The sequence below is a fragment of the Pelodiscus sinensis genome, chromosome 1, assembly GCF_049634645.1.
Source record: "Pelodiscus sinensis isolate JC-2024 chromosome 1, ASM4963464v1, whole genome shotgun sequence".
NCBI lineage: Eukaryota > Metazoa > Chordata > Testudines > Trionychidae > Pelodiscus > Pelodiscus sinensis.
In genome coordinates, this window is record NC_134711.1 from 298392232 (window position 1) to 298420042 (window position 27811).

At 43.0% G+C, this 27811-nt stretch overlaps 1 long non-coding RNA gene across 3 annotated transcripts in view; it reads left to right on the forward strand.

Annotated features, from left to right (window-relative positions):
- The first annotated feature begins 2819 nt into the window (after positions 1-2819).
- Positions 2820-27811, forward strand: part of LOC142826526 (uncharacterized) — a 31962-nt gene continuing 6970 nt past the window's right edge. Inside the window, exons 1-2 of one of the 3 annotated variants that reach the window (XR_012900719.1) lie at positions 2820-4812; positions 14547-14710. This is a non-coding gene — a long non-coding RNA (uncharacterized LOC142826526). The other 2 variants (XR_012900717.1, XR_012900718.1) reach the window with 2 other exon arrangements.

The following is a 27811-nucleotide window of genomic DNA, read 5'->3' on the forward strand; positions in this document are numbered from 1 at the left end:
CCGGCAGCAACTGCCTATTGGTCAGTCAGTGCAGTCCCTGCTGCATGCCAACTCTTGACCAGCAGGCTCTTTCTCCTTTCCCTCCCACCCTGCATCCAGTCAGCACTGGCGGCTTGCTGCCCTAGCTAGTGAGTGTGGGCAGGCGGTGGCTGGTTACATGTCACCTATGTTGCTCACTGATCGGCTCTTCACATGCTTCGCCTCTCACTGTCCTCTCCCTGCTGTGCCTGTTCACCAGCCCTGCTGCTCCTCCATATCTTCCCCAGTGGGCGCTTTGTGCAGAGAACCAGCCCCTGCTTGGATCATTCAGCTCACCAACAGCCTGGCTGGCAGGCTCCTTCCTCCCCCCACTGCCTCTGGCTGGGCTGACATACAGGGAAAGCCCAAGACCCTCTGGCCCAGGATGCCGGTCAAGAGGAGCCAAGCCCTGTACGCGCCAAAGCCCTATACAGCGCTGGCCTAAGGAAGCATCTCCACCCCTCAGCTAAGCTCTGGAGTGGAATGGGTGAAGATATTTCCAGCTATTTCAGATCCTGCGGGTCTTCAGGCAGGAGTTCTTAGCACCCTCTTCACATGCTGCCATTGCCCTAGATCCTGCTCCCAGGAAGTATGGGGCTCGCTGTCCTATAGGCACCCTTTCCTGCTGAGCCACCTCTCTGGTTGGGGTCACTAAAGCCCCTGCAATCAGGTTCCCTGGGCCCTGGTGCTCAATGCATCCTTAGGGCAACTCCTTCCTGCCCGCACTGTAGCCAGAGGACAGGTTGGGTTATATCAGTTGCCAATAGCAGCTCGGAGGTGTAGACTGCCTTTCAATGCTGTGCAGGCAGTAAGGGATAAGCTGCTTCTAATCCCAGGCAAGCGGAAGGGAAGAAATGACCTCAGGAAAAACACGGGCCATGTCAGCCTCTCCCACCCCCACCCCCTTCAGCTGGAAGCAGTTCCCATCCCTTCCCTCCCCCCAGTGCCAAAAGGCTGCTGTTAACCACATTCTGGTATGAACTATAACAGAAATCTGGGAGGGAGGGTATGTGACCCTGTGTGCCCCCACATGTTGCCTTGAGAAGATGCGGCACCAGTTATTAGGAGAGGCAGGTTGGTCTTGGGAGCCCAGCCAGACAGGTAGGGTAGAGAGCAGTGGGTAAGGAGGACTGGGTTGGTCAGTCACCACCATCCCAGTGTGAGAGAGATGTGCAAGAATGTATGTGTGTCACCTGTCCCCATGCAAGCTTTGAAAATAAGAAGGTAAACAGACTCCAGCTACACAGTATTTCTTTTTAACAGGTACTCAGTCAACTTGATGTTAATTTGAACATTTGTATGATTGATTGCCATTGAACTCACTTGAATACGAATAATTGCACCAGGTGTCCTGTATTCAGCATAGGGAAATCTGGTCACCCTATTCAGGGCCTGTAAGGGGGGATACGTTTAGACACTAAAACTGAGAATTTCAGTGGCCTTTGTGTTCTGTTAACCCACTGTCCAGTTACAGAGGGATTTTTTCCTTTGTGAGAAAATTTTGTTTAAAAACCATGAATGTCTCTCTTTAATTATGAGAGAAAACAATGCAGCCGTAAGGTGATTAAACTTCTTTTTCACTAAATTTAAATATATCTCAATCAATTTGGAAAATCTTCACTCCCCACCATAGGTGTTGATCTGACATATTTTTCAATGGAGCAAATATATAGAGCAAAGTCAAGAGACCCGCTCTATATCTGAACCAATTATCAATTTGGAAAATCTCTCCCAAATCATAGGTGTTGACCTGCTATCATATTTCTCAGAGGAGCAAATTTACAGAGCAAAGTTAAGAGATCCATAAAATATTCTTGACTCTAAGCCATAGGAACTCTAATGGTCCTCAGTATAGTAAAGTAAATAAAGAAGATGTGAAAGACTCCTCCAATTTAATCTAATTTAAATGTTTACTTTTCCTGTACAGAGCAGCTGTTTTTAATTCAGTTGAATACTCTGAAATACCAACCATATGGTCCTGTTATTTAGAAGGTTCTTGGTATTCTTCCCTACCAGAATTTTTTACTACCTGGATGAACATCTCAGTTATTAAACGAGATAATTCTGCAAGACGTCAGCAATAGACTAAGCACCATAATTACCTGAGTTTATCAGAAAGTCCAAGTTTAGACTTTTGAATAGCTTGAAAAATGGAGAATGTTACTTATCCATGAAGCCAGAAAGACTTTTCATAACAATACTGCAAGGGGTGCAAGAGAGAATTTATATTAAATAAGGTCTCTCAAACAAAACAGTGAAAATGCAGTGCTGCTTCTGGCAAAAGTTCTGCTTTCAGAGCAGGTGCTCTCCCACTGTTTAGGTATAAAGCCAGTACCCTCGCTAGCAGTGCAGAGATAAGGATAGCAGTTCTGATCCCCCATACAATAACCTTGTGACTGCCCACCCACCCACTTCCTTTTTGGCCAGGAGTCAGACCTCTACAGTTACAACACTGTGACATTTCTCATTTAAATAGCTGCAATAATGAAATTTACAATTTTATAAATCCTATGAACATGGAGTGGACCAAAATGGCCATGTCTTTGGTGGGGCCTTATTTATAATTACTATAATTCATCAGCATTTCCTAACTACATACTTTTAAAACTGAGCTGTCGCTGACATTTTAAAATCAATGTAATTAAACTGATTAATGTAATGGCTATATTAATTTGCTATAATTTTTTATAGTTTTGAGTTAGCCACATGGTTGCATGAAGAATTTTTAAGTAGAAATCCATCTGTTACTATAGCAAAACCTATTCCTAAAGCCACCTGTGGGAGCCTCTGAAATAAGGAAGGCTCCCTGTGAATGCATTTCTGACAACTTCCAAGTATTCAGTTGTGTGAATTTATATTTTAATCAATCTTTTGAGGGGTCTAGGGAAATGCTTCAAAATAACGGATGTTTTGTACTGTGAAAAATGATTATTCAAACTATTTAACTTTTAAATTGTAAACAAAAAGTTCTGGTTATGGTTTATTTGTTCATTTGGATATTTTTTAAAAGCTATACCAGAAACAAGTAGGTCTGTTGAGCTCCCAGGCAGGGTAAGGGGCAATTAAGGAGTGTGATGATTATATATCTCCCCCCTATGAAAAGGTTAATAAGGAGGGCCTGACAGGCCAATTATTTTATCTGGCTGCACCTGAAGATGGACCATGTTTAGAGATGAAGAGTACAGCTGGGGAGTGACTATAAAGCAGGGGTGAGGAACCTTTTTTGGGTTAGGGGGCTGCACACAAGTGGGAAGTAAAAAAAACAAAATGAAACTTCCTCACTGAGTGGCCCTTTACTGAGAACGAGAAAGACACTCCCCAAATTCCCCTTGCACATCAGACCCTAGGAAGGCCCAGCCTAGTAGATTTTGTGTGCTCTAGCCCTGGGTTGGACGGGGGCAGATGGGCAGGTGGGGGCAGGAGTGCCAGTGTGGGGTCCTAATACTGGGAGGAGGGCCCTGAGCCTCAGGGGCTGGATACAGCCCCTGGGCCTGAGGTTCTCCACCTGTGCTATAAAGGAAGACAGTTTAAAGATGTAGGGGATAGGGACAGAATCTGTAGTCTCTGGGATTAGAAATGGCCGGGAGTGACAGGGACCAGTGAGTGGAGTGGAGCGGCGGGGAGCAGGCTTGCAGGGGAAGACTTGGTGTAGGATAAAGCTACTATCTATTTGAAAGAGTTTATGCGTCTGTCAGTCTATTTGTTCAAGAATTCTTCCTAAACGGTAAGAGCTAGGACCACCAAGTTTGGCAGGCAGCTTCCTCTTATCATAACTTAAAGCGAGGTCAGGGTTTGGTTGTGTCAGGACAATGGTATGTGTGTGGAATGAGATTGTTTCTCATCAAATGGAAAGGGAGGGGTATGATAGCAGGGACAGTTATACTAATTTATGACCACAATGGGGCAGCAAGCATGGGGGACAGTTATAACCCAGAATGATCTCTGGGGAGCAGTCACTGGCTGGTAGCACAACCCCCTGCTACCCTGACCTGCCTCAGAGAGCAGCCACTGGTTGGACATCATGGCCTTTGGGGCCTCAGCTACCCCTGGGGAGAAGCTGCTGGCTAAGCCTCCCATACCTTCCAACCCCCTGTTATGAGCTCCCACCTCCTGATCAGACTTCTGCACCCTTGCCCCCTGTCTTGAGCCCCTCCTCACTCTCCAACCATGACTCCCGTACCCCCCTAGTTCCCAGGCTCTTACACAGAGCCCCCTCATTCCTCCATCCCTGAAGGACCTCAGCAATGCTGGCTAAGTCTTTTAATATGAAATCATTAGTTAGCTTATGTTTGGTTAAGGATATAAATGTGTATTATAAAGAAAGGCCTTGATTAACCAATAGAAGGAAGGCTATAGAAATAGTTATATGGACAGAAGGAGTGAAATAGGAAGAATGTCTGGCTCAAAGAATCTCTAATGAGACAAAGGAAGCTTTCTAAAAAGAGGCCTCTGTGACTGGTAAGGATCATTTAATAAGGTTTTACTTAAGGCAAAGAGAATGTGTTGAAAATGAGCTAATGTGGTCCTTCCCATTTCACACACCAGTATTAAAGCTTATGCGAATCCAGGTGCAGAGGAAAACCTGCTGGTCAGTGAGAAGGATAGAGGAAAGACTTTGGGAAGAAAGGAGATTGTAAATCTTACCTGGATGGGGACTGGAAAAAAGGGTGAACTGTCTCCTGTTAGTTTTTAACCAAAGTCAATATTTGGCGCTGACATTACTACTTTGTTGAAAGAGTTATTATTTTTTTTATACCCAGCAGATTTCTCTTGCCTGACCCCACTGGAGCTAAGGTGGGTCTAAGCACCCTGGGTTTAGCCTGTTTGTAAGTTTCTTGATCAAATGCTTATAATGTTTTGGATGTAGTAAATTGCTTATTCCTGAGGCTTTCTAGGCTTATTTAGATACATTGTATAAGCATCATTTGGACTTCATAAAACAATTTATTCTTAAATTAGTATTTGTTTTTGTATATTAATTTCAAATATTAATAATTCCAACATTTTGGCAACCCACAAAGCGATCTCAACATTAATTTATTTTGTTCTGAACCAGTGGTTTTTAAACGTTTTTTTCTCATGACCCAGTCAAAAAAAATTGATGTCCGTGACCCAACATAATTTGACTAGGATGTAGGCTCCGCGTGGGACTGAGGATGAGAACTTTGGGTGTAGGGGAAAAAGCTCTGGCTTCAGATGGGCAGAGCAGTGCTGGGGCAGGATGGGCTTACCTTGAGCAGCTGCTGGTCAGCAGTGCATGGGGGTTGCTAAGGCTGGCTTCCTGCCTCTCTTGGCACTGCAGATCATACTGTGCCCCAGAAGCAGCCAACAGCAGGATCCCAGCCAATAGGAGCGTGGAGCTAGTGCTCGGGGAAGAGGCAATTCACAGATCCCTGTGCGTTCCACACTTCCCCCCACCTAGGAGCCGGGCCTGCTGCCAGTTACTTCTGGGTCACAGCACAGGCTGCGGTGCCAGGACAGGCAGACAGCCTGCCTTAGCGCCCTCACTGGTCACCTGATCCTCCCGCAGCAATGAGACCCAGTAACTGACACTCCCCAATCCAGTACTGGGTTGTGGCCTGTAGTTTGAATACCACTGGTTTAAGCCACCAGAATAAAGGGGTAGTGACTTATCCTCTGGGGCTATTGAAGAGATATTGTGTAGCATAAGGGGAAACAGAGATAAATACCTTAGATATCTTCCTAAAATAGTGCTTGCCAATGGGTGGTTGAATGCCACTTACGTTTTAAAGAATAAGATCCATAGATCACCCTGGAAAGAAAGATAATAGGAACGAGTGCAAAAAAGCACAAGGTAATCCACTAATGTGAACTATGCCATCAAATGCCAGCAATGCCCCACTGCAATGTATATTGGCCAAACTGGACAATCTCCACGGGAAAGAATTAATGGACACAAATCAGATATCGAAAAGGCAATACACAAAAACCTGTTGGAGAACACTTTAATCTTCCAGGGTACTCATTAATGGATCTCCAAGTCGCCGTTTTCTTTCAGACCAATTCCACAAGCCAAATACACAGAGAAGGATTGGAACTTAACTTCATTTACAAGTTTAATTCTTATGCAAATGGTCTGAACCGGGATATGGGATGGCTTGCACACTATCTTCCACCTTTTAATGACTTAACCAACCAACCAATGGAGGTGCTAATGGCTCTTAGCCTCTTGGAACTGTTTGAACTATCTTATCACTGTCTCTTTTTCTTCCTCCTCTCCCCTTTTTCCTTCTCCACCCCCCCTCCCCTTATTTATTCTTGGATCTGAACTTCTTATACTCCAGTCATCTGAAGAAGTGAGTTTTGCTCATGAAAGCTCATGATACCATCTACATGTTTTGTTAGTCTTTAAGGGTATGTCTACACTACCCTCCTAATTCGAAATAGGAGGGTAATGTAGTCATACCGCAATTGCAAATGAAGCCCGGGATTTGAATTTCCCGGGCTTCATTTGCATAAAGCCGGCCGGCGCCATTTTTAAATGCCGGCAGTTCGAACCCCGTGCCGCGCGGCTACACGCGGCACGGAGTAGCTAGTTCGGATTAGGCTTCCTAATCCGAACTAGCTGTACTCCTCGTGGAATGAGGAGTACAGCTAGTTCGGATTAGGAAACCTAATCCGAACTAGCTACTCCGTGCCGCGTGTAGCCGCGCGGCACGGGGTTCGAACTGCCGGCATTTAAAAATGGCGCCGGCCGGCTTTATGCAAATGAAGCCCGGGAAATTCAAATCCCGGGCTTCATTTGCAATTGCGGTATGACTACATTACCCTCCTATTTCAAATTAGGAGGGTAGTGTAGATATACCCTAAGGTGCTACTAGACTGTTGTTTTTTTAAAGATAATCTCAGTGAGAAGAAGTTTCAGACGGAATCAGCTGATGAATGTGTCACTTTGGGAGATAAGTGATTTCAGGAAAGACAATGAGGAGTTAAGGCATTTATGCACAAGTTAACACTGCAGTTTAGAGGGAATTAAATAGTAGTGAGTTATGGAAATCTTAAAGAAGAAAATGTTTGATTTTGGTGTGACTAACAGGACTACCCCTCTGAAACTTGTAATTATGTAAGTCTTAAAGCAACACTTTGTAAACCCCTCTTCTTTTTGTTTCAAATGAACAGACTTTTAAAACTTCTACTAAAAATCTAGTTTAATCTTTCATTCATTCAAAGTTGTAAAACTGAAAGACCTTTTTTTCCCAAACACAAGTAGCAAGTGTTGTTTGGCTTGTGTTATTTTTTATCATATGAAGTTCAATATTCTTTTAAAATGAGGACCAGTGGATGTTATTGTGGCTATGGTAAAGGCAGTCAAAACCAATATAGTGGGAAGAGACTCTGGTCGTTTTTCAGTAATAAAATAACAGCTAAACGAGTAAGGTGCACAAGAGAAGCAATGTTGGGAATACTACTGTTGGTGGCTTTGAGTAATCAGACAGTCCTTTTGATAAGGATACAAGGGGACTTTCAGTGCAAAATAAACAATTAATATGAAAATTGACATGGCTAATTTAATATAGAAAACAAAAATGGAATTTAGCTCTGGAAGCAGTGTGCATTCCCCCATGGATTATGCAGCATATACTGTAAAAAGGGTAAATGAAATGTAAACAAAATATGCTACTCAATTAAAATCCTATAAGGACTCCAAAATAGAGCCTCAATAGGTTGTTTTCTTTTTCAGATCGCTATGTGCTTTGAAAGCAGAAATCACCCGGTACAAGAAGTTTATGTGCTTTTTTAAAAATTTATTTGTTCATCTATGAAAAATCTCATGCAAAAGTTGTTTTAATGATGGTGTAAAGTAAATGGTGTTAATGAAAATCTATATGGTGTTTTGTAAATAAAAGAACAATTGAAACTAAGTGATTGTACAAAACAGCATTTCTCAGACTGGGATCTGCAGATCCTGGGGGTTCAGAAGCCATGTCGGGCTCCAGGAGCTTTGTGAGTCATGATTCATGGACCCCTTAGAGCCAAACATGTCTGGAGATACCTGCCCTGCTGATGAATTCCGCCCCGTCCCTCCTATATGCTGCAGAACTGCTGTTCAACATGTGCAAGAGGCACTGGGAGGGAAGGGGGAGAAGGAGTGGGGATGGAGCATGCCCCTGGGAGGAGGTGAAACCTTGGGGAAAGGAGTGGAGGAAGAAGGATGATCAACATTCCTTGGACTTCTAGGCACAGGGACAGCCTTCAGGCTTCTGTGTGCTGCCTCTGCCTGGAAACTGTGAGCTGCAGGGCTGTACCAATAGGTGGAGGCAGCAGCAGCAGCAGGAGGCAGAGCTGCATGGCTACACCTACCCTAGAATCTAAAGCAGCGATGGGCAACCACAAATAGTGAGAGGGCCACATGAGTAGCCTTCCTTTATCTCAGTGGGCCACAGCAGCCCACAGGTGCAGCCCGAGTGGGCCACGGGTTGCCCACCGATCTAAAGGGAGATGCTGCCACTTCTGGGGAGTCACCTAAGGGGAGCATCACATGCAGCCTGCACCCATACTGTGCCCCCTCCTTGCAGTGACGGATGGCTCAAAGGCAGTGCACCCACAGCTAGGGCTGGTAGGGCTGGCGTAGTGTTCCAGCCACACAGGGATTCAGGGTTCTAGCACTGAGAGGCATGGCTTTGTGCTGCCAGGGCAATGCTGTGGAGCTAGTCTCCCTAAAGGGAGCAGGTCCACCCACTACCCGTGCACCCAATGTGTCCTGATATTTTATTTTTGTGATCTGGTTACCCTACAAGTGGGGGTGAGACCTGAGTTGAACACCCACAGGAAAAATTGGAAGCTGGCACCTGTAGGCTTGTGCGTCCATGAAAAACTTTTAAATCAAGATGGGGGATCCTTGGCTTGCTGAACTTCAAGAATGGCTGGTGTAAAAGATATAAATCCCCCAGCTTGGGAACAAATCCAACTGATGGCTTAGGGCTGAACCTATTTTTGGCATTGCCCATCCTACTTCAGAAACAGTGCTGCAATCACTGCTGGACAAGGATGAACTTTGCCTGAATTTTATCCCTGCTACTGCTCCACCCCTCTATCAGCTCCTGCAGAAAAAGGTAGCAGGGGAATAGACCTGCCTCCCTTCGGCAGTTTATAATTCAAAAGAGGTTTTGGCAAGAAAAGTTCCAGATCTTTTGAACTGTTGATAGCCACTTCAGATGTGTTAACTCAGGGCTACCATGACAGAGAAATCTAGTGCTTATCCTGAAAGGAGAAGTACAGCCACAGAGAAAAACTTGCATTGACTGTATGGTGGGTCCTGACACACTGCAGATACCTAGTGGAGCTGGGATGCATAAAACTGTACACTGCTCAGACTCCTGTAAAGAATCTTTTGTCTAGTAAAATTAAAGATGCCACAGTGACTAGTTTTAGGTTGACCTGGAGGCCTGGCTGCTGAAAAAACACCAACTCGCAATCTGTCCTCTTACACAACCCTCACTGTTGCAAGTAAGATTATTAATTGATGGTGTGCTGAATGTTCTCAAGAGAGCACTTTTATCCCACATGAAGTACACAATTTAAATTGTGATGGGATGCAGCATCAGGGTCAGATGATATATGATAATGGAGCATCTCGTCACTAAAACAGAACCCCAATCATAGGATTTGCCCTTTGGGTTCCCTTAGTTCGGGCTGGCCCTGTGCAGTATGCGTGTAGTACACACTCAGCCCCTGGATGCTGAATTGACTCCTGTAGCAAAGGTATCATTCTGTAATAAAGAACAAGCACTAACTGCTGTAAAATGTTGAAACTCTCAGGCTGCGTCTAGACTGCAGGCTTCTTGTGCAAGAGATCTTCTGTAAAAACTTTTTGCCCACACTACAAAGCGATGCGCTTTTGCACAAGAAAGCGTCCAGACTGCATGGATGCTCTCTTGCAAGAAAGCTCTGATTGCCATGAACAGAAAGGCACCAGGGCACCTGTGCTTCTTTCGATAGGCTGTTTTTGCGCAAAAACCCCGTTTCCCGTCCACATGCTCCTTTTTGCACAAGAGCTCTTGCGCAAAAAGGAGTTATTCCTCATAGAAAGAGGAACATCTATACCGCAAAAACCCCTGGCTACGTCTAGACTGGCATGATTTTCCGGAAATGCTTTTAACGGAAAAGTTTTCCGTTAAAAGCATTTTCGGAAAAGAGCGTCTAGATTGGCACGGACACTTTTCCGCAAAAGCACTTTTTGCAGAAAAGCATCCGTGGCCAATCTAGACGCTCTTTTGCGCAAAAAAGCCCCGATGGCCATTTTCGTGATCAGGGCTTTTTTGCGCAAAACAAATCTCAGCTGTCTACACTGGCCCTTTTGCACAAAACTTTTGCGCAAAAGAGACTTTTGCCCGAACAGGAGCAGCATAGTATTTCCGCAAAAAGCACTGCTTTCTTACAGTAGAAAGTCAGTGCTTTTGCGGAAATTCAAGCGGCCAGTGTAGACAGCTGGCTGATTTTCCGGAAAAACTGGCCAGGCTAGACACAGCCCCCTGTTCTGTCGATTCATTGCGCAAAAACTCTGCAGTGTAGACATAGCCTCAGGGTCTGTGGGATGCTTGCCACTGTATCTTCCTTGGTTCTAGTGTGAATTTATTTTGCAGTGCAGATCATAAGCCTTTGTGCTATCAACCCCTTCTGCCCTGTGTATGGGACATAGGACGTAAAGGGGGTGTCTCATTCAGTGATCCATGTAGTTAAAAGCTCATTGCAGGCATGAGGAAGTAAGCAAGGAAAACAGTGGATGAAACTGCAAAAGAAGTGAGGCTGGCAAGGCCTCCAATGTGAGTCCCGCCCCTGCTTATCCAATCATTGCTGTTATCACTTGAGCACCAGCAGAAAACATTTGTAAGCAGGATATGAATGAATGCTTTCCTGACAGCTAGCCAGGAGGTAGAGAGACTTTGGGTGTGTTTATATACAGTTTGCTCCTGCTCTGCTTAGCTAGGGTGGTGTCAAAAAAATCAGCTTTAGCTGGTGTTGGGTTACAAACCACTTTAGACTGACTGCCAGGATAGTGAGATATTGTTGCAAATGTTGTAATTATTGTAGGAATGCTGTATTTAACCTGTTCCAAATGAGGGGGGGGTCACTATTAGTTGATAGAACCTTGTTAAGACAGGAACTTGAAAGCAAGAGTCCTGTTATTATAGTAGGAAGGGGGCTGTAGTCTAGCCAGGAGGCTATTCCCCTGGGCTAGTTTAACTTTTTCCTCCCTGCTGTTCAAAGAAAGAGCTAAATAGGTTTTGTTAGCAGTCTCTTTGTTATGGTAAATGCTCAATCAGAGCTAAAAATCACTTGTGTTGGAATTTAACAGATTTATTTGGGCATATGTCTTTATGGGCAAAACCCACCCCCACTTCCTCAGATGCATGGAGAGGAAATTACAGAGCAGGACATAAATAAGGGAGTTACCTTATCAAGTGGAGGACAAGTAGGCCAATTCAGTTAGGTTGGGTGACGCCCACTCTCAACAGTCCATGAGAGGGTGTGAATACCAAGAGAGGAAAAATTGCTTTTGTAATGACCCAGGGATTCCCAGACCCTACTCAAACCCAGATTAACAGTATCTGTATTGCAACTCTTCAGTTTCTCTTTGAAGACTAGTAATAGAGATGTAGCCATGTTAGTCTGGTCTAGCTGAAACAAAAGTCAGGACGATGAAGCACTTTAAAAACTAACAAGATGGTTTATTAGGTGATGAGCTTTCGTGGGCCAGACCCACTTCCTCAGATCAAGTTGTGGAAGAAAATCGGCATGACCATATATACCAAAGGGATACAATCAAAAAAAGTGAACACATATTAAAAGGACAAATCAAATTTCAGAACAGAGGGGGGAAGGTTAATGTCTGTGAGCTAATGATATTAGAGGTGATAATTGGGGAAGCTATCTTTGTAATGGGTAGGATAATTAGCATCTTTGTTAAGGCCCAGGCGTAAAGTGTCAAATTTAAGCATGAATGACAGTTCAGATGTTTCTCTTTAAAGTCTTGTGTTAAAATGTCTTTTAATGCAGGAATATGTGATACCATCATTGGACCTAACCAATTCAGTTATAAGATCAAGAACACATATTCCTGCTCATCCAGAAATATAATTTATGCCATCATGTGCTGACAGTGTCCATCTTTTATGTACATTGGACAAATGTCTCAGACACTTCGCCAAAGAATCAGTGCACACAAAACAGATATTAGACAGTTTCACAAAGAAAAAAGTTTCTTGCCATTTCAACCAGAAAGGGCATTGTCTCAACGACTTGACTACCTGCATCCTGCTTCAAAGACATTTTAACACAAGACTTCAAAGAGAAACCTCTGAACTGTCATTCATGCTGAAATTTGACACTTTATGACTGGGCCTTAACAAAGATGCTAATTATCTTACCCATTACAAAGATAGCTTCCCCAATTATCACCTCTAATATCATTAGCACACAGACATTAATCTCCCCCCCCCCCCATCTCCCCTCTGTTCTGAAATTTGATTTGTCCTTTTTATATGTGTTCACTTTTTTTTATTGTATCCCTTTGGTATATATGGTCATGCCAATTTTCTTTCACAATTTGATCTGAGGAAGTGGGTCTAGCCCACAAAAGCTCATCACTAATAAACCGTCTTTAAAGTGCTACATAGTCTTGTCTTTTCTTTGAAGACTGTTTTTGAAAGTTTTTTGTTGTTGAAGGATGGCCACTTTTAAATCTTCTACTGAATTTGTAGGGAGATTGAAGTGTTCTACTGGTTTATGTATGTTGCCATTCTTGATGTGCAATCTGTGTTCATTTATTCTTTTGTGTAGAGACAGTCCAGTTTGGCCAATGTTCATGGCAGAGGCACATTGATGATACATGATGGTATATATCACATTGATAGATGTGCAAACATTAACAGACTCGTGTTTTTTTAAAAAGGTAAAAATTACTAACATTTGCCCGATTTGTGCTAAAAACAATCCATTGGGAAAAACAAAATGTGGATTTATTCAGGCACAGCACTTGAGAGATCCTTGAGATTTCAGACTGACTATATACCCTGAGGTTTCTGACTTGGGGGGAATTAAGGACAATCAAAACAATGGTGAAAAAAGTAATGTGAGTGAAACAGGCAAAGACTGGACGAATTACTTATTCTTACGGCTTTAAAGAGATGTAAAATACAATTACCATTGTCTCTCCCGTTACTTGCCATGAGAGGCACAAAAACAACTCCCAGAACATTGATTTGTTGTTCCCATGCCAAACTTAATCAAGGAAAGTTGGTCACAGAACAATGGGTAAAATAACCCGTGAAAAAAGTTACAAGATATATATGTTTCTAGTGCACTGCAGCAGAGACATGATACTTCCAAAATGAAGGAAAACATTAACAAATAAGCACAAACTGGCAAGTGTGGAGAGTGATGGTGCTGTTAACTCTGGGGGGGGGGGGGGGGGGGAGGAAATCTGCTTCCAGCACAAGGGTAGGGAGGCCCCTGGGAGATCAACAGCAGCAATTTCGATCTTCTCTGTAGTGTAGACTTACCCTTAGGGATTAACTAGTACTCCTGCTGGGAATAAGCATACAATATGGGATTACATTCATGGTAAAATTGTAATTCAAAGCTTTGGTAGTTATCAATATAATTGTGATAATTGTGACTTTGATTTTGTGTTGTCAAGTTTCTTAGGTCTACAAAATATTGCAAAATAAAAAAAAGTTAAAATGTTTAATGTAGTAAACCTGATATAGTATTTGGGATTGTAAAATGGGGAAAGTAGGACAACTCTAAGTTACAGATTGGAAGGTAAAGTTTTGCCATAGATTTGTAAATGACTAAAAAAAAAGAAAACAGAGTATCAATTAATAGTCAATTTTCAGTATTATGAGTGACTAATATTAGGATCTAAAATATCTGCTCTGGGGTTGGTTTTAATATGTTAATAAATGAACTGTAAATGCAGTAAGGAGGCTAAATTTATAGGTGACAAAGACTATTTACATTTTTTCAAAATTAGTGATGATTGTGAGGAACTCCCATGGCACCTACAAATCTAGGTGAATGTGCAGCATGATGGAAGATATAATTCAGTATTGACAAATGGAAGGAAAAATAAGTTGTAAGAAATTACTTTGAACTATTGATATATATTTATCAGTTTGAAATTAACTGTAATCACTCATAGAAAAAGATATGAGTGTCATTTTGGATAGCCCATTGAAAACCTCTCCATGTGCAGTGACTAACCCCCTCCCCTTTCCCCCTCCAATGCTGTTTTCTCTTAGTAGCGCTCAGAAGCAGAAAAGGTGAATGTTCACTAACTTATGTTTTCTGGACAAAACTGTATTAAACAACCACCTGTTTTAATTGCCAAAAAATTTGGAGACACCATCTTATCAAGCAATATTAATAAACTTCCTTGTATATAAAATAATTAAGACCTATGTGAAATACTTAGAGGTTTCTAAAGTACAATTGCATAGCTAAAAATAGATCAACCGTTTTTACTTTCAGTTCTGTTTTTTTTTTTTTTTTTTTTTTTTTTTAAGATAAACTGTTAAATGAGCTGTTTCCTTAATTGCAATACATGGACTTTGCCATTTGGAGGAGCCTGTGCCACAGAATGATAAGTTGAAGGAATCTAAATTATTTGCAAAGAAACCTTCACTTGTGAAATAGTCGGAACACAACCGGAGGTCTTTGGTCGACTCAGGTAAATACTGTATCCTGATTAGATTTATAATGTTTTTAGCATCTTACATTTTAGCATAAGTTAGAGTGACTTTTTGGGCTTTGTGCTGGTCATTAGTTGAGCACCAATTATTCTTCAGATGAAGTGCTACACACATTTTTTCAGTAGACTGCATAGTTGCTGAACATTTGAGGAGGAAACTAGTATTACAAAATTAGTTCAGCAACACTTCAAGCCCTCACACTTTTTGAAAGAGATGGAGTTTATTAAATTTTTGTAATGAGACAGATCTATGTTTGCTAAGTCTAGACAGTGTTTTCCAAGCTGTTTATTTCATTTCTCTTTAAGTGCTAATGTTTTTTCCTCTACTGCAGCAGCTCCTATGCATCTGTCTCTGTGAGTCATTAGGATTCAATTATGTTTAAAAAAAAACCAAACAAACACAAAGTTTCCATAATTTGGAAAGCTGCAGAAGCTCTGCGAAAAAAATCTGCTTCTGCTGTTTTCTGTGACATGGAAGCCAGACTAGTTTTGTGCTTAGCAGTATCCTTAACTTTTTAGTTAGTAGTATTGGGTCTATTCTTTCATAGTTGAACGAGGGTCATATGTGGAGTTTTCTATACATTAACTGAAGCTATATTTCCATAATAGTAATCTTGATTGAAGTTTTCACTATGGAGGCTAATTTCACTAATTGCCATTAACATATGTGAGTTCTGTATCTAGGTTAAATATTGTACCTTAAATGAAAAACCTTAGTAACTGAATAGTAAACTAATATTTATTTGTGCAGATTTAAACAGATACTTTAATTTTTTTATGTTCCTTTGCTTCCATTCACATTTTAAATCCCTTCCCCTAGATCCTTCATATTGTGGGAATTTTCTGCCTGGCCAACTCAGGTTGAGCGCTCTGAGCATCAGTCCAAGAGAGGGGTCACTTAAGAGTAAAGAAAATTAACTTCTCTTAGAAGGGTTGAGGTAGCGTGGCTACTGCTGTTAACCTGTTCAATGAAGTGCCCTCTAGAGCACTGGGTCAGTTACATGTATCTACTATATATCAGAGAGTTTATGCATCTGTCTGTCTGTCCATCTGCAATTACATTTGTTCAAGAACCCTTCCTAAAAGGTAAGCACTAGGGCCACCAAATTTGTTAGCAGCTTCTTCTGCTAATAACTTAAAGCAAGGTCAGGTTTTTGTTGTGCCAGGACAATGAGATGTACTTGGAATGTGACTGTTTCACATCAAATGGAAAGGGAGGGTATGTTAGCAGGGACTGGTATACTCCTAAATGACCACAGGGGCAGCAAGTACTAAGGACATTAACAAGTAATTTACTAGTTGAGTAGTCGATGGAATTTCCATCGACTACTCGAGTAGTTGATAGGCACTTTTGCATTCCTCCTTTGAAATGTAGAGGAGCCCCCGCTGGGACTTCCTGCTTGCCCCGGTCTGCACATAGCGTGCCAAGCTTCGAAATGTACAAGAGTCCCTGGGGGCTCTTGTGCATTTCAAAGCGGAAGTGCCCTCGTGGAGCCTGGAGTCAGCGGGAGACTCTGAGTCCCCCACTGACCCTAGGGTTGCCAGGTGTCCGGTATTGACCCAGACAGTCCGGTATTTTGACCTCCTGTCCGATAAAAAAAAAATCAGAAAATACTGGACACCTAAAATCTCCGGCATTTTCTGATTTTTTTCCCAGCCAGGAGTAAAAAATACTGCTGCTTACTTGGTACCACAGGAACTGTCTGGCCGGAGCAGGAAGACAAGATGGTGGACAGCCGCCAGCAGCCTTTTAGGGCCAAAAAGTCTCAAAAGCATTTCTTAAAGGGGCCATGCATTTTTTAATAATATATATATATATATATATATTTTGCTTAATAACTCTCGGGGTCCTTTTTTTTGCTTAACAATTTTGGTCTCCCCCTTTTTTCCCTCAACAGAATTTTTTCCCCAGTAGGGTTTTTTTGGGGGGGAGGGGAGAGGAGGGAGGTGTTTGGTATTCTTGGTCAAACTATCTGGCAACCCTAGCTGAGCTCGGACTTCATGCTGCGCTGCCGCTTTGAAATGACACGTGGAGCCCGGGGTCAGTGGAGGACTCCCCAGCTGACTCCGGGTTCCGTGGAAATGCCACAGGGAGCCTGGGGTCAGCTAGGGAGTCCCCATCTGACCCCGGACTCTGTGCGTTGCTTCCCCTATGCAATGCCAAAGCGGCAGCACTGCACGGAGCCCCGGTATGAGCTCTGAGTGGTGCTGCCACTTTGAAGTACCCTTTCTTCCCCTCCCCCCCTCGCTGCCTCTATCTAATGGAGGCAGCAAGGGGGGGAAATCAATTAGTCAACTAGTCCTTAACATCCTTAGCAATCACAAGGGAGAGTTATACTCAGAAATGACCACAGGAGTGCAGCAAGCACCCCAACCCTGGTGAGCAACTGCTGGCTGGCAGCACATCCTTGCCACTCCGGGCTGCCCATGGGAAGCAGCTGCCCAATGTGGTCATCTCTGCCATCTTGGGCTGGTCGCAGGGAGAAGCTGTTGGCCAGCCCTGGGAGAAGACAGCAGGAGGACTGCACGTCCCCCTCTCCCCACTTGGGCAGCCAGGGAGAAGCCAGCAGACGGGTCAGCTGCACCCCCTACCACTCCAGGCTGGCCCCAAGGAGAAGCTGGTGGAAGGCATATGCTGTCCCAACCCATCCTAGGCCAGCTCTGGGAGAAGCCGTCAGGTGGGCCGCGTTTCCATGCCTCCCTGGGCTGGCCCAGACCTGGGCAACGCTGGTAAGTCATATAATAAAAATTATTTGTGGACATTTGTTCATATTTATCTTAAACCAGAAAAATCTTATAAGTTAGAATTCTCTGAGAATTCTACTGTTGAGTGTGAAACATTTGTAATTTTAATATGTTAACATACTTTGCATTTCTTTCAGAGTCTCTTTGTAAATGTGGGCTCTCATTCTTTCAATGTTTATGCATACGCTTAGCTTTACTTGTGTATATAGTCCCATTGACGTCAATAATATTACTCATGTGAGTACTGTTAAGCAGGTATGTTAGCGTTTGCACATTCAGAACATTAGAGAAACCAGTACTCACTACTGCTTATTAGTATAAACCCTTAACTTTAGATTATTTATTTTAAGAAGAAAGTCTCAACTTGATTTCACAAATATCCCCTTTCTTTCATGTAAAAAGCTTATAATTTAAAGATGGAGTCTGAGGCTACATCTACACTGCACCATAGTTCAAAATAAGATATGCAATTTGAGCTACACAAATTGTGTATCTTATTTCAAAATAACTTATTTCATCATTTGGCGCTGTCTACACCGTGCCGAATTTCAAAATTACCTGCTGTTCTGAAACATCCTTTACTCCTCATGGAATGAGGTTTACAGGGACGTTGGAATAGTGAACCCGAAATAACAGGCTTGCTGTGAAGACGCAGGATAGCTATTTCAAGATACTCATAATAGTGCTGCAGTGTAGACGTAGCCTGAGAGAAGCTTTCGGATTGAAAGTAAATTGCCATGAATACAGCCAAGCTGCTTTGAAGATGAGTTTCTCTCCCCAGTCAGATTTATCATATCTGTGGGAAAATACTTTAATTTCTGATACTTTCTGATGTGATTTTAATGATCACTTCTTACCAAAATCAGTATAAAATGCCTGTTTGTAAATGCAGTAGACCTAAGAATAATAACATGATTGACTTCTGATTATTTTAAAGCTATGGCTGCTGCTGAACTGGCATTGAACATGATTTTAATTCAATATGTAGCCAAGGACAAACTATGTACAATACTGTTTCAGAAATCATTGTGAAAGCCTGCTTGGATCAGGTATTTTGAGATCATTGTCCTTGTTCAGAATCCTCCAGCAGAACCTTCATTGCTCCTAATACAATCTCTAGCATGTAAGGCAAAATTGGGGCCCTTGTTAACAAAACTGCACCTCTAAAAGGATGAGAAAGTGAGATTCTGCCATTACATTGTCTCAGGAAGAAGATCAAAGTGACTTCAGTGAACTGAAAAGCACAGAAAATGTACTTGACCTTTATCGTTTCTGTATAATGCCTCAAAGTCTCAGAAAGACAAGGCTGGTTTGCTGCAATTCTCAGAATGATGTGGAAGCTTCTTTATTGAAGGAATCGGTGTCCTCAGAGGCAGATTTATTTCTCAAAGACTGCTGTGACCGGATACAGGTTTTATTTTAATGCAGAAATTGAGGTTTTTGCTTTGGCAATGTATCTCACCATTTTGTAGAGGTTTTACCAGAGTTAATACATCATGGCTGAACATGTCATGTAACTTAAGGTTTGGCAGTATACCACACTGCTTTTATTGTAGCCAGATTTTTCATGGACCTTCTGACTTAGAGCAAGATACATGGCAGTGAACAAAGACTCAAATGTCCTCTGTACTTCAGCATGTCTTGTCTTTCTGTGGTTTGACACCTTTAAGCCACTTCAGATTGTAAATTATTAGAGGAACATATATATATTATAATATTAAATAAAAAACAACAAGGAGTTCTGTGGCACCTTAAAGACCAACAGATTTATTTGGGCACAAACTTTCGAGCAATTCAGCTGATGAAGCGGATTTTTGCCAGAAAAGCTTATGCTCAAATAAATCTGTTAGTCTTTAAGGTGCTGCAGGACTAATTGCTGTTTTTGCAGATACAGACTAACATGGCTACCCCTCTGATAGATTAAATAGTAATCAAACCTAACAAGGTAAGCAAGCATTCCTATCCAGCCATGAAACAAAACAAACAAAATGTTATATCTCTACAATATTAGTAAGGTTTTCTGTGAGTTCATTAATTCAGTGGCTAAGCAGCAATTGTGTCATACTCCTGTGGTAGGTTAAGCCACTTTCAGACAGCTGCATCCTAAGCTATATCCCTTCACTTAGCATTCCACAGTGTGGCACAACAAAGAAACCCACAGCTTAACGTACACTGACCTTTGAGAATCACTACTGGTGCATGTGTAACTACAACAGACTACATTTGTGCACTCAGATGGGCAGAAATGTCAAGTCTAGTGGTTAGAGCAAGAATAGGAATCCAGGGTCCTGAAGTCAGAGGCCAAAGTTGGAATCAGAAGTTAGGAATTGGAGCCAAGAATCAGAACTGAGTTATCTGGAGCAAGGCAAGGCAGTGGCAGGACTGGACACAAAGCAGGAGCCATCACAGCCCCTGGGCTAATGCTTTGAACATCTGCCAAAATACTGCTGCTGGGGGTCTTAAGATTTGGTCTGGCCACTCTCTCCACCAATCAAGCAGTGTGGCCATTCCACAGCCTACTGCATGCCAGCTGCATTCCTTACGTTGCGGGGAGACTGCCTGGCTGTGCTGCAAGCCTTGATTCCTGACAGCACTAAGGATAGGAGTTAACCAATGCTTGTAGCTGTAGACAGGACCTTAGTCTTTTAAATTGCTGTAATTCTGTAGCTGAACAATACCCTTCTTTTCTCAGGGCTAGGCTTTCATTCTATTTGGCTGCAGACAAGACATGATGGTAATGTATTTGTTTTGGTTTCTTTAAAGCTCTCTGCAAAACAAAGGGTTATATCCACTGTTCCCCTCCTCCTCCAAAGAAAGCTCAGATTCTGAAGCATAGCAAAAAGCTGTTTAAGACCTCAACTTTGTAATTTCCATGGCACAGATGTATATTGTCTGTCGCGATGATAGTCATAAAAGCTCTGAAATAAGTGATAATTTTCATCTCAGATATTATCTTTTTTTGGTAGTGTTCTGCAACATGATTATGGTGAATGGTGTAGTTTCAAATAAAAATTATAGAATGCTACTGGCTGACTTGTAAAAGACAAAGGCCTGACTATAGTCTAGTGCATAATTCCTTGTTTGCTAAATAGCTTTGTGATATTAACATTATTTTGTGGCATGCTGCTGGAAGCTTAAGGGGGGAAATGTTATAGTTCTTTCACAATTCATTAGTTTGTAGGTGTCTCTGTTCTGATATTTACACAATGAATGACTCATAAACTAAATGAATATGCCAGCCTAAGATTGCAGCCTATAGCGAAACCTGATGCCATTATATAAAAGTGTAGCAGTTGTCCATACTTGTGCTTTCACTTGATGAAGTATTTGCAAATTGGAAATGCTGTAGGTTACTTAAATGTGCTGTATTTTTATAAGATTTTTCTGAAATCTGTAGACTCTCACAATAATGGATTGGCCTCCTTTTCTCCACCCTTTATTGTGCTATACCCCTTATTGTTTGGGTTAAGTTCTACAGCTCTTTTCAGTGCGTGATTTAGAACTGAGGCCTGGTCTACATTGAAAATTTACATTGGCATAGCTATGTCTCTTAGGGGAGTAAAAAAATCCATGACCCCGATAGCTATAACTATGCTGATCAGAGTTCCTTATAAGCTGAGTGCTTCTTAGGTGGACGCACAGGAGAGATTCAGGTGCTGCCCAGCTGATGGCAGAGTGCCCACAGCCAGCAGCATGTGTTTCTATTGGTGGTACTCCTCTTTACATGTTTTGGGGCACATAAAATTTATTCCACACATTGATGGAAATAGCAGAGGAAATACGATGCTGCTGTAACCCCCAGTATAGACAGTGCTAGGGCACTGCTAATCTCCACTTGGAAATTAGTTTGGTACAATTTTGTTGCTCAGAGGCAGAGGTGAAATTAAGCAGGTATGTCCTGGTGCACAGCTCTGGCAAGAGCTGGTTGCGCTACAGCAAATGCCATCAGGAAGCTATTTAAAGAACTGGCAGCGACCTGGGTTGCATTAGGACAGTATCTATGAGAAATTTTAAGTTACTTTCCCTGCTGCTAAGAGGTGTGAAAAATCTGCACCCCTGAACTCGGCAGTTTAACCTGACTTAACCTCTGATGTAGGCAGCTAGGCTGACAAGAAATTTCTCCCTTTGACCTAGTCACTCTTTGTTGAGGAGGAGGATTACCTACCTTGACAGTGAACCCTTCTATAGGCGAATGTAATGTTGTAATTGCATGCTGCAGCTGTTCTACTTTAGTGTAAACCTGTCATCAGACCTACTATCAGAAATGCTGGTAAATTCTGTAAAGCAGCAGCAGCAGTTTCCTTTCGCTCCCTCCTTTTAAAGGCAATTTGATGTGCACAGATAAAATTGAACACTGGTTTTTATTTCAAGTTGGCAGCACAGATCTAACAATACTTTTAATGTGGAAACACTTGATACTACACTTTTCTAGTTATCTTAGTTCTCATTAAGTTTTTTTTTCCTGCTCACTGATTTAATTTCTTTTGGTTTTATGAAAAACCAAATGTGTAAAACAGGTTCACCTATTTAGGATACTTATGTAAACAATTTTGCTTTCATATAACATACAGTACATAAAACCATGCTGCAGAACTGCAAGAAACAGGCTCAAAACAGGTTACTGGTCCCAGAATTTACATTTCTAAAACATTTCTCACACAAGTTATTATATCAGATATACCTGCTTACACTATAAGCTTTTCACGTCCCACTACATGTCTATAGAGGGCCTAATACTTTTGGGGAACTTACTGCAATATTTTTAATTACCAGAAAGCAGTGATTTCTTCAGTTTTAAAATGTGAATTTACAAATAGGAAATGCTGAGAACTCCTGTTCCAGGTTACTGTATAAATTTCAGATCTCCTAGGATGGCTACAGTATTAGTAGCAGATTTTAAAGTGGATCTTCTTAATGAGTTAGGGAAATCCATCATCTAAAGAAAATGTATTACTACCACATGTCATCACTTGGGGATGTAGATGCTAGAAATTTGCAGCTTTTCTATATCACACAATGTTTAAATTTTATGGGCAATCAGATCATGAAATCACAAAAAGGGCCATAACTCAAAAATACATAGTTTAATTTTCACCAAAATTGGCAGAAAGCTCTTCAACACAATTTATAGTGCAGCTGTGTACTCAAAATAGTACTGGTTGGGAAAACTTAGCCCCAGGTGATATTTTATGCATTTTCTTGTACTTTATTTGCCTTCACTTAAAGCAAAACTCTGTATGCACATGACAATCTAGCTTGTCTGTACCGTGTTCCAGTGTTGTCATGTGAATTATGCTAGATGGGGTTGTGTAATTGTAGCAGAAGCCAGAATTCTGGAGGAGGAATTAGATATATGATAATCAAGAAGCAGCATACTATACTGCCAGATCCTTCAGTGACATATAGCGAGATATAACAAGGACTATGGGGAGCATCAGCATCTTTGCACAAAAGATAAGGATCTGACTAAGCATTTCCTGCACATTTTAAGGCAACTGTAACAACTATGACTGACAACACAAATGTGTACACTATGTCCTTGAGCACAGATCTCCACAAAAAAGCTACCACGAAGTACAGGGTTGCAGATTAAACAAACTGCTGTTGAAGATAATATAAAAGTTGTGACCAAAAGAATGACAAATACTTTTAGCATTGAACCTGGATCAAGCCCAGACAACAGACAGACACTTGTAAACATTGCAACAACATCTACTGTGCCCTACCTGAAATTGCAGAAAGTTTGTGCATAAGAGACAATTGCACACCGGAAATGAAGCAGCTTGTAACCAGCAGACTCCAAAGGAGTGAGGTAGGCCTCTTTGATCCCATAAAAAGGCACAGTCTCACATAATTTGCTAATCTCAACATAGCAATCAAACAAAAGAAGTAGAATACAATACAAGCAATAATGATTGTCAAATACTGAGCAAGCTGACAGTTATCACCTGGTTCAGAGATGTTGATACCCAAGGTTTGTTGAATTATGAGCTGGCACTTGTCCAACTTTCCTTTTTCATCTTGGCTGGATCTGGAAGAAAGACCCTAAAGAGCAATATAGTGTCATGGCTGAAGAAAAAATTATAAAACAACAACTAGATAAGCTCTTGGAGGAGAGGCCCATCAATGGTTTTTAGGATGGGCAGGTATCCCTACCCTCTGTTTTCCAGACGCTGGGAATGGGTAACAGGGAATGGATCACTTGATGATGACCTGTTCTGTTCATTCCCTCTGGAGCACTAGGCATTGGCCACTGCTGGAAGACATGATGCTGAACTAGCAGTTTGCTCTTCATTATTACTAGTTCTGTTGCCTCAGTCTCTGAGAGTACCTCATCTTTATTATCAGAAAAGATCAGGCTTGAGGGTAGGTATCTCCCCAGCATTCTCAAGGAAATCCTTGAGCTTCTCAGCAATGATTTGACCTTCCTTCATTGATCCCTTTCATCCTTGGTGATCCAGTGGACCAGCCGTTCTTTTTGCAGACTTTGTCTTCTGATGTACATAAGGAATTGCTGTTTCATTCATGCTTTGAACACTTGCTGAAATGTTGGAGTTGATCATTTGTGGTGTTCAGAAGTTACTGTGTTGCATCCACACAGAGAAAGGCCATCAAGGTGAATGTAAGGCATGGAAGCTTGGCCAATTAATTAAATATAATTACAATAAATTCATAGACTTTTATTTAATTGGGAAACCCACATAGCAACTTTCTCTCCATGCTGTTCTCTTCACTGAGTTTATTACAAAGAAGAGAATTCCCCTTTGGATACAGAAGGTTTTAAAGTGACCCAGAACTCAGTGGCAAGCTGTAGTGGCACTCCTGTGGTGGCCCTCCCGTAGGTTTTAACCTTTCATTTCTTTTAAAAAAAAATCTAGCTTTTTGATGAAAAGATAACTTCAAAATGTGAGTACATGTATAAGCAGGGTCTGAATGAATGCTTCCCTGACAGCTAGCTGGGATGGGGAGAGACTTGGGTATGTTTATGTAAATACAGTTTGCTCCAGCTCTGCTTACATATTCAGCAGATACAGCTGTGTCAAAATGTGGTGTTGGGTATAAATCACTTTAATACTGAATGCAGGGATAGTGAAATATGGTTACCAATGAGTACAGGGAAGCAGGACTATGCTTAAATCTGTCCCAAGCGAGGGGGCCATCCTCAATTGAAGGAACCTCATTAATGCAGGGTCTTGTATGTTAGAGCCATGTGAAAGTGAGGGAGGGGACAGGTATCTTAATAAGGAGATTGTTCATTGTCACCAACGGTCCTCTGTAGATTGATCCAACCTGTTTCTCCACACTGATCTGACAACAGAGCTCAACAGACTTCATTAGGAGTCTCTATGTTATTTTAAATGCTCAGCCTGAGCTGAAACCAATTGTGGTAGGCCTATGATTTCTGCCCAGTGCTGGAAATTACTAAAAGCTGAAATCACTTGACATGGGATAGTATTTCTGCCCAGCCTGGAAAGAGCTGAAAGCTATTAAGAGATTGATGATGCAGAGGTCACAGCAGAGAGGCAGGTAGCAGCAGCAGGTGACAGACAGCTGATGAATGAGTGGCTGGTGAGGGAAAAACATGTGATGAACAGCCAGAAGGGCAGCTGGTGGGGAGGCAGCGAGGGCAGTGAGCAAGCGGGGGTAACCAGAAGATGCTGGGCTGGTCTTACCATGAGGCGAACTGAGGCGGCCTCCTCAGGTGCCAGACTGTGGGGGGAGAAGGGGGCGCCACTAGGACCCAGAGAATTGAGACCTTTCAAAGTTTTGGCTCAAGCGAGGGAGTATGGGGTGTCATTTGAGCTCCCGGCCTGAGGTGCCAAAATGTTGTAGGCCGGCCCTGAGAAGATGGCTGGTGGAGAGGTGTGTTGCACAAGTGGCCAGTAGAGCAGCGAGTGCCCAAACAGCAGAGCGAGTAAGGTGTCTCTTTCCCCTCTTTTGCCTAGGGTAGGAGGTGAACTCTGGAGATGCACCCCTGCTTATACATATAGTGCTTTCTTGTTGAGTCTGCAACAAACTGACACCAGCCTCCAGCCCAGTTCATTTAAATGGGTTGTGAATTGAAGCTTTAGTAACACGAACTATTAAACTATAAATCACTTTTTCAGAAATCTCAAATCTCTCAGGGTACGTCTGCACAGCATGCTTATTTTGAAATATAGCTTATTTCAGAATTTTTTTCCGAAATATCTTATTTCGAAATAGCACGTCTACACTACAGGGAAGCCTCAAAATCAGTCTGAGGCAGGCTTCCCTTATGTGGATGTGCTACCTCGATTTAGAGCCCTAAGAGGCACTGGGGAGTAATTTCTTTGAATGGCCCTGGGGAGGAGCTATGTCGAAATAGCTGCTCCGGAGCATCCATACTACTGCTATTCCATAATAGCTATTTCGGAATAAGCGTTATTCCTTGTGAAATGAGGTTTACAGCTATCGAAATAAGCCATCCGTTCTTTTGAAATAACGGAATTGCTGTGTAGACACTCACATTCTTATTTCGGAAATAACTGTGCTGTGTAGATGCACCCTCAGAGATTGTGGTTTGAGTTCCCCCATCCTTGCCTTTGCGATTCTTTGGATGTTTAAAATGCTGAAGTAATTACCAAAAGTCACCTTAAGCTATTCTTTAGTGGCACAGGGCCTCTTAGCTATTGATGAGCGTAAATGTGTTCGCCCGTGGTCGCGTTCGTCCTTTCTGTCTCTTCCCCTAATCCCGTGATCCCGTCACCCCATAAATCGCCTACCGGCATCCTAGTTAATTGTACTGTCGGCCCACCGGGCCTCTTTTTAGTTAGAGGTCGGCTTGCCTCCCGCAATGGGGAGAGGGGGGGTCCGGGCCCACCCCCTCTCACGGATCCCAGCCCAGGGCCCTAAGGACTTGGACGTCAGGGTTGTCCGGTCTAGCTGGCAGGGTGTCTGCTGTAATGCACCAGCCCGCAGGCTCCCTTTGCCCGCCCGGGGCTGCTTCCTCTTTCCACCGGGTTTGGACCGCCGAGTCGGGGCTTACCTCCTCGGCTTGGGTCCCATCCGTTGTCCTCTTCCACGGGAGGACACTCTCGGTGCTCCCTCCTTCCAGCGACGCCAGCCGGGGTTTAAATTCCCGTGCCACTTCCCTCCAGAGGTGCCCTGCCCGGCCTGGCGTGGGCTCGTTTCCGGCCCTGCGCCGCAGCGGCATGGTGACGTCACCCGCGCAGTGACGTTGCCGGGAATCTCCAGCTTGCCTGGGCGTCTCGCTACCGCGGCCGCCCAGGAACACCTGGTGCATCGCCCCGCGGTTAGCGTCGAGGCCGCTTGGGTGGCTGATCGCGGGCTGGCCGGCTCCGAGGCTCCCGGCTCTGTCCTGAGAGCTGCCAGGCATGCGGCCACCGGGCGGTCTAGAGTGTGGAGCGTCTCTGCCCCGTCACAATGAGCTACTGGAATTTTAGGGTTTCTTCCAATCCCCGTACTTTGTGTGTTTGTGTGTGTACGTGTACATGTGAATAACACTGCATATGTCAGATTTCCCTTGTGCATTTTATTAGTTATTCTTCACCAAGGTCCACTCCATGCTGGTTGAGGCCCCTGAAGAATCTCATTATTTTTCCTTGCATTGCATAAGGCTCTTTTCATACCAGCTTCCCTTGTGAGAAGGGCTAGATACAAATCTCTTTGGAGCCAATTAGTACTGTTCATGTGAGTTGACATGAGAACCTCACTCTCTTTAAGGGACAGAGGATGAAATTCACCAGTGTGCAGAGAATCAGTACAAGGTGTTATGCATCAATGGAGTCTCAATCTGTACTTGATCATTATTTCTATCCAACTGCATATGTTACATTTACATATTTAGGTGCCAATCCTGCTATTGGGTCTGTGCAAGTGGATCCTTGCATATAAACTATGTGAAAACCTATTGCGTTAGTAGGACTTCAAATGAGAAGAGTCTACTTGGCAGATCTGAATGCCACTAAAAACTAAATGTCATGTTTCATTTCTGAATCCGTTTTCCTGAACCGGGGGTGGGCAATAATTTTAGACTGGGGGACACTTCAGAAATTTTTGAAATGGCCCTGAGCCTCCCCAGAAGGGGCAGGGCCTCGGGCAGAACGGACAGGGCCAGGACACTTCCGTGTTTCCCCGCTCACAGACCCGGATTGGCCTGGGGATGGGAGAAGCAGTACGTCTTTGCCCTTCTCTCCCAGAAAGAACTGCCAGCTGTTCTGAACCCTGGTGGCTGGAGGAGACTTTGCTCCCCCCCCTGCTCCCAGGTCAATCAGGGCCTGGGGGCATAGGGGAACCCAGGAAGTCTCTCCTTCCCTACCCCTGCCCTGCAAGGGGACACTGCACTTACAGTCC